This window comes from Molossus molossus, unplaced genomic scaffold (assembly GCF_014108415.1).
Source record: "Molossus molossus isolate mMolMol1 unplaced genomic scaffold, mMolMol1.p scaffold_m16_p_11, whole genome shotgun sequence".
Classification (NCBI taxonomy): Eukaryota; Metazoa; Chordata; class Mammalia; order Chiroptera; family Molossidae; genus Molossus; species Molossus molossus.
This window is the reverse complement of record NW_023425346.1, coordinates 54079668-54087097: the sequence shown is the minus strand read 5'-3', so window position 1 is coordinate 54087097 and position 7430 is coordinate 54079668.

The window sequence follows — 7430 nt, the reverse complement described above, 5'->3', positions numbered from 1 at the left end:
CCTTGCCGCCGCACCGCTCTCAGAACTCCGCCGGCACACAGTCCTCAAGCAATAGTTACTGAATACATACCTTTCTGAGAAGAGTTAGCTGTCCCATGCCAGGCAGTGGCCCGGAAAGCGGGAGCGGGCACCTCCCCGCAGGTGTCCTTGAGGAGGGCTCTCTGTGCCCGCGTCAGCTCCAGCCGGCAGCGTGGAGTTGAGAACTGTCCACCCGATCTGAGGACTGTCCGCATCACGTTGCCAATCGTCCTTCTTTCACTTGTCTGGGTAACTGCCATCTCTCTTCAGTTCACGTTTTTAGGAAAACCCACCACGTCTACGCAGTTTCTACACCACGAACTCTCAGGTAACGACTTCTGCTTTGTGGAAAACACGCGGCCCTCTCACTCGGCCTCGAAGACGATGTTGACGATCCAGAGATGGGGCACAGCGCGCTGGGCGGTACTTCTCCTCCTTCCAGAGATGTATGTCATGAATGGGATACACTGGAACAGGTGGAGGTGATCGTGATTTTAAAATGCTAAACAAGATTATAAATAATTGTTCACTTTTACTACCAGTTAAAAATATTATGGATGTTTGACATGGTGACAATAAAAACAAGGAATATACCAGGATAATTCAGGAAAAGCAGAATCTTACCTAAATTATTTAGAACAGTTGCTCCAAATTGCTACCTTTCTGTGTATCATATTAAATAATAAACTTAAAAATGTCAACAGTAACCAAAAGATACTCATTCAATGGACTTATCCTCAACTGAAGGTTCGTCCAGCAAACAGTACCATCGCTTCATTTAAACCATGTAAACTGTACTTATAACACTTGCAAAGTGTACACTGCTTAAAACGGACTCTATTGAATTACAATTAAGACACTATTGACCTCTGGATGTTGAGTGCACTTGGTTTTAACGTTAAACAATCAACGCAAGGTCAGTCATCTCTTCAAGTCGATGTCTACATTTTAATGGATAATTGAAGATTTCAGATCACCTACTCATAAACTGATTAATTATGACTGACACAGTCCCTGCTGCTAAAGTCTGAATCAATGGCAAATTTACTCATATTACAAAATTTGTTCATGCAGCACTTTCCTTTTGTTAAGTATTGTCCTTTAAAAAAAAAAAATCAGCTTACACCAAAATGCCTTTTCTGGCTCAGAAAACTAGCAGTAAATATTTAATAGCCTTTTAAATGTCTAATCCTTTACAAAGTAAACTGTATTAAATTGCAAGAGGATATGCTTTAAGCCCTCACTGACCAGCTCCACTCTGTGGGATCTAAATGTTGGCAGTAACACTCTCCCTTCTGCAGCTTCTCAAAAAACTGACCACTAAATATTCCAGAGAAAAAGGAAAACATAAGTGGATCCTAGATTTTATTTTATGAAATAGCAGAATCATAACCACAACTATAGCAATAGGGCATTATTGATATGTAGTATGTATATGCATAAACTATAGCAATCATTTCTAATGAGACATATAATATTGAATAGTTATAAAAGACATACTTTTAATTTCATTTCCAATCTATGTTCATTAGCAGTTGCAAAGGCTGAATCTTATTTAAGCAGAAATGAATTGCAATATGCAAAATGAATGAATCAATAACACTGCAGGTGAAATTCCACGAGATAAGCATATATTTCTCTAAGTATAAAGCTATATATTTCACCGTCTGGGTAGGAATACCTGAAATTTCATGCTTTTGAGTGCTTTAATTCTTTTTTTATTTACAAAAAAAAAAAAGTTACACACCCAAAATGCTATTTTAAAATCAAAGAAATCTGTTCTGAATCTCATTTTACTATTTAATAGAGCAGCTGAAAAATGACTTAAAGATGTGGCCATATGGTGCGAAACTCCAGAATCAAGGAAAGAATGAGATACTGTAAACATGTAAGAAGCAATAAAAGGAGGCAACTCTGAGCTCAGTTAATGAAAACTGATGATGGAGACTGTCTTTTATTGATGACATTTGAGGACACCGACTCACTGGTGTTTTCTAAAACATGGATTCCGCGTTTCAAGTGCTTGGGAGATTCGTTAAGTCTCTTTCCCTCAGCCTGGGACCGTTTGTACAGAAAGATTCCATAGAATAAATTAGTGAACTTTCCAGCACAGCTCAATAAACTGAATGAAGCAAGGAGAGAAAAGCTCCAATCTGGTAGCCAAAGAACAGAACCTGGCATCATTATTTCTTGAAGAGTTTACAAGTGGATCGCGGGGCATTTAAAGGACAGCCTGAATTTAAGAGTGAAGACAATGGGAAGAGATGTGAGGCACTCGGACCAGCACTTTGTCCTCTGTTGACATTGCCAGGCGAAGTCAAGTCAGGTGTTTCATTCTGAAGTCGTTTTATTACCTGTTTTTATAAAGAATTTTGGTGTCTCTACCCCATTTCCCCGGCCTCACACATAAGCAGAGCCAAAATTTCTGTTCCCTAGAAGCCGTAAATAGTTCTTTCCTTGAAACATACCCGCTCCATGTAACCACATCATGCAACAAAACCTCAAGTCGTCAGTTCATCAGTGATTAAACCACCTTCTGCCTAGAGGCTTGTCTAGTCCCGGCCCAACACCAGGGCTCTGACTTCAGTTGTTTGCACATTAATTTATTCGACAAAGATTTTTCTGATGCCATACACTGTAATCACCAAGATGAGTAAAACAGTCTCCGTTCTCAAAGAGCTCGCAGTCCAGTGGCGAAAACACCGTTGTAAACAAAATATATAATAAGCTAGTTAGATACTCCAGTCAAGGTACGTACAGTTCCCAGGAGGGACTTCCACGTTGGGCAAGTGCTGCTGGTCCTGCTGAGTCACAGTTTGCCCGTGTCCACCGAGCAGTCTCGGGTTTAACTTCTTAGAAAGCACGTGCACGCTCTACAGGCCTCTGAGACCTTCCCTCACTTCCTTGCAAGTGAAGTGTGACCTTGCCACCCATGCCTTCCCCTCAGTGCCGGTGCGAGGCTGGCAAAGAGACAGCAGAAGGGGGCGGCTCTGAGGCTGGCTGGCAGAACAAAGGATGTGGGCTCTCTGCTCCTTGCCTCTCCAAACCACTTGGTGACAAGACAACAGCAAACGAGGAACAATGCTAACAACCCTCGGGTTTGCTTAGACATTAACAACTGACTGCTGCCCTCAACCATACATGATCCCACAGTCAAATAAAGTCAGTAGCTGTGGAAATTGGGGAAACCACAGCTCAAAGGCTTGGAAGCCCCACGCTGTACCAATGGCATTTGCTTACAAATAGATGACATCCTCATCAGGAGCAAGCGCTGGAGACACAGTGAGTGACTGGAAGACAGGAGGGGTGGTGGTGCGAGAAAGGAAAGAGATGTCTGCGACGGCGGAGAGGAAATCCTGACACACCAACCTGACACCCAGCACCACCAGGCCTCGTCCAGGCCCAGCGCCCCCTCCTGCCTGGGGAATCTGGCCTCGTGCCAACAGCACTGCCCTCATGTGCTACACTGAAAATAAAACAAAGGATACCATTCATCATATTTTTCAACAACTGGTTTCTTTTCTTAGTTTGGAAGAAAAACTTGGCAATCATAAAGCTAAGGTTTTTTTAAATTTTTATATATTTTCTTCTTAGTGTCAAAATAAACTGAAAGAGAGAAAAAAATGCCCAATGGTAAGAAAAGAAAAATACACAAAACCCTTCAAAGCGCAGTAGGCCACACACTGCCATTCGACTGACACCAAACCATGGAATGAAACACTCTCAAGTTCTCCAACCCAAAGGGCCGGCTGCCTCCTGCTTCTGTAATATGTGGCTACTTAGGGAAATTCAAATAGGCTCCCAGTGTTAACTATGCTGCATATTTACTTTAATCAAAGTGACATTTGCCAGATGGTGTCATCCAGAAAACCTCATCTGAAATAAGGAGTATACGAGAACTCGGTTGTACATTCCAGAGAAAATTGGACACAGGTGTTCCCCCATTCTAAGATGACTCAGTTTACTAAAATGCAAAACTATGAAAATATAACTTTATGGCATGAATGCCCACCACCTGCATCCCCCTCGGTGTGGATGCCTGGCTCCTAAAATAGGTACCAAGCTTCCATATGAAGATGAATGAATGACATAATCACATCTCTCCATTATCAGCTGCACAACCCTAACACTCTCAGGGTGTTAATTCTGAGCTTAACATTTTGTGGTCCCCAGACCCTTCCTCTTCCTGGGAGGAACAAAGTTGGAAAAGCGTTTGAAGCCAGAAGCTGCTCTGAGGTTCATCTGAAAATTAGCAGACCTAAAAGAACTAATTCAATGACTATACATACTGACCCCTCTGCTGTAAATAAGACAGTTTCCTCCATGGAGTTTGAAGCATAGTTACAACATTCACTTGAGCAATTAAATAATTGAGATGTGGACATGAAAGAAAGGACAGACATTATGGAGCATATAACCTAGCCTGCTGGTCTTAGGAGACTTTTTTGAGGAAACGATGCATTGCTTTAGGAACTAGAGAGCGGTGGGTAAAGCATGGCCCTCAGAAAGGACAGAGCTAGACAGATACCCGGACCCGCAGCTGACCAGCTGTGTGACCTCCAGGAAGTTACTTAACCTGAGCCCCGGTTTCTGCACCTGTAAAGCTGGAATAATAACAATCTCAGATAAATGTCGCGAGGATTAAGTAAAATAGTGTATGAGTCAAGTGCTCACATGTGTTCAGCACATGGCTTCTCTGAGGCCTGAAGCTTATAAAATTTTCAGTGCCATCTTTAAGAAAAGTAATCATATGGTGATGGATGTTAATTGGATTTATTGTGGTGATCATTTTGCAATATATACAAATATCAAATCATTACATTGCACACCTGAAACATACACTGTTATGTCAATTATACTCAATTAAAAATAAATATATATAAAATAAAAATAAGCTCACAAGTGAATTTAGAATGATAAAATAAATGACAACACACTTAAAAGTAGAGAAATACTATCACTATTGTAAATTCGTGAAAAATAATATGACATTTTTTTGTTCAGATAGAGTAGGAGGGAGAGAGAGAGAGAGGGAGAGAGAGAGAGAAACATCGATGCGAAAGGGACACATCCTGTGGCCGCCACCCGCATAAGCCAACGAGGGCCGGGGACAAACTGCAACCGAGCTCGGTACATGCCCTTAGCGGAAACCGAACCTGGGTCTCTCCGGACCGCAGGCCAACGCTCCAACCGCTGAGCCAAACCGGCCAGGGCAATGATGACATTTTTATTAATTATCTCTGTGATACTTTTCTATATCTTTTCCACATTTTTATGGCTGCATACTCTTTGATCGCCTATTCAAATGACAGTGATTTGTCATTTTATATAAAGAGAATACAAAGCTAAATTCATTGTTCTTCCTAGAATGGTTGATAGAAATCTGTTTGTAATTGTTAACGCTTGGCAGGCAACTTCCCAGCAAACAGCTTCACACACAGACATATGATTCATTCCCCCAAAACATTAATTTTTATCAATTCTATTTCATATTATTATCATGAAAAAAAAAAAGAAATAATGCTACGTCAATATGCATACACTCCTGCAGGACAGAAGATCTGCTCTGGATGGGCATTATGAAGAACTACATCTTAGTTTACGATTGTACGCTACTGATCAGCGGAAAGGTTCCCCACAGACCCGCACCTCTAGAACCTTGTGTTTCTCCCACACTTCGGTATTTCTGCTGCTGGGCCCCAGAGGACACGCTCACTTGTGATCAGCTCTGGCCCGGCCTCGTGTGTCACCGCGCAGGGGTGAGAGGACTGTTCCTAGAAGCCCTTCCTGCGCGGAGGAGCAGGCAGCAGCTTACCTGCACATGGAAGTGACTAGGAACCACATAAATATATCCCACTAAATCTTAATTATCCCTAACTCAATGTTCCCTTTAACTGCGTCCAAAAATGCCCACAGCCATTCCCTGAACCAGCTACATAATTTGTGGGGCCCAGTGGAAATGAACACGGGGATCCTCTTCTTTGAAAGTATGCAGAGTTTCGGTGAACGAGGGCACTGAACCAAGGGCAGGGCCCTGAGCTATTGCACAGGTTGCGAGCCCGTGAGGCTGACCCTGGCCACTCCGGTACCACCAATCACAAAGGGAAGTACAACAAAAAAGTCTAAGTGGGAAGAAACAGCAGTTTCAACAAATTTTGGTTAAAATAGCTTACATTTTCAAGTTTTACAAATCAAACGACCATATGAGCTTATTACGAGTCTGTCCCACGCCTTACTGGGGGTCCATGCAAGTGAGGGCACCTGCAGCTTGTTCCATTGCGCCCTGTAAGTCTGCCCCCTGCAATTCAGTAGGTCCTCAATAAATGCTCATGAATAAAGCTCCGTCCTCGGGGCCTTTACAGTCTAGCCAGCAAGACAAATAAGAGATCAATAAAACCCTGCCACAACTAAATGTGTCAAGTCCAAAACACATAATTGAATAAAGTGTAGGGATATGAATTTGAAATAAAAGCAATAACCCAAGTGACTCTGTCCAGTCCACCAGCCAGAAGAAGTTCCGGGGTACTGTTTTGCACAATCCAAATCCATCCTGGTCCTGGCTGCAGTTTTGGCACCATCTGGTGGCAATTTTTCTTGCTGACTTAAATACTGATGGGGACCATTTCGGGTCCTATGGCTGACTTGGCTCTTTCAAGACTGTGGGAGTGATTCCAGGAATCTCCCAATTAGTTGCAGCAAGTTTTGTGGCTCAACCCAGGAAAATTCATATGGGAGAAATCTGGGGATGTGGGGGTCCGTCCTCCACCTCTCACTTGAGGAAGCAGGGTTGTGTCTAACAGGACAGAACACATTGTCCCACAGCCGAGGCACTGATAGTCCAGGGGAGGAAGCTATGACTGGAAGCTGATGCATTTTCCAGGTACAGGAAAGAATAAATGGGCAAGAACTCGGTAGATGATAATTGTGTTAAAGACAGATCTGGAAGGAATTTTAAGTGAGGGAAAATTACAAAAGTATTGGAGAGGTCTGAGGTCTGGAAGAAGTTTCCGGATTCCGAGGTGAGCCTTCCGCTGTAGGGGAGGGTCAACCCACTGGCTGTACAGTTTCTAACTGGATCACAAGAAACTAGAGACAAAAGTCACCTGGTAGGAAGAGAGGCCTGGAGTCCTGGGTTTGTGGGTCCAAGGGTACTGTTTAGGGTTAGGAGACTGGCAGAAATCTACAGGAGATGGGATACAGTAGTAGGAAGCTCCTGGTTGACCCTATGAGCTAAAAAAACTTGGGGAATTTTATTACTTTATAGTCACTTGACAGTTGGAATTCTATAAAAAAAAAAATACAATTAACAATGTTAAAAGGGTTCACGGAAGATTTCTTTCCTTGTATCTTGCTATTTTATATTCCTTTTATCTTTGTGAAATATTGCAGTAGGTATCATGAAGGAAGATAAG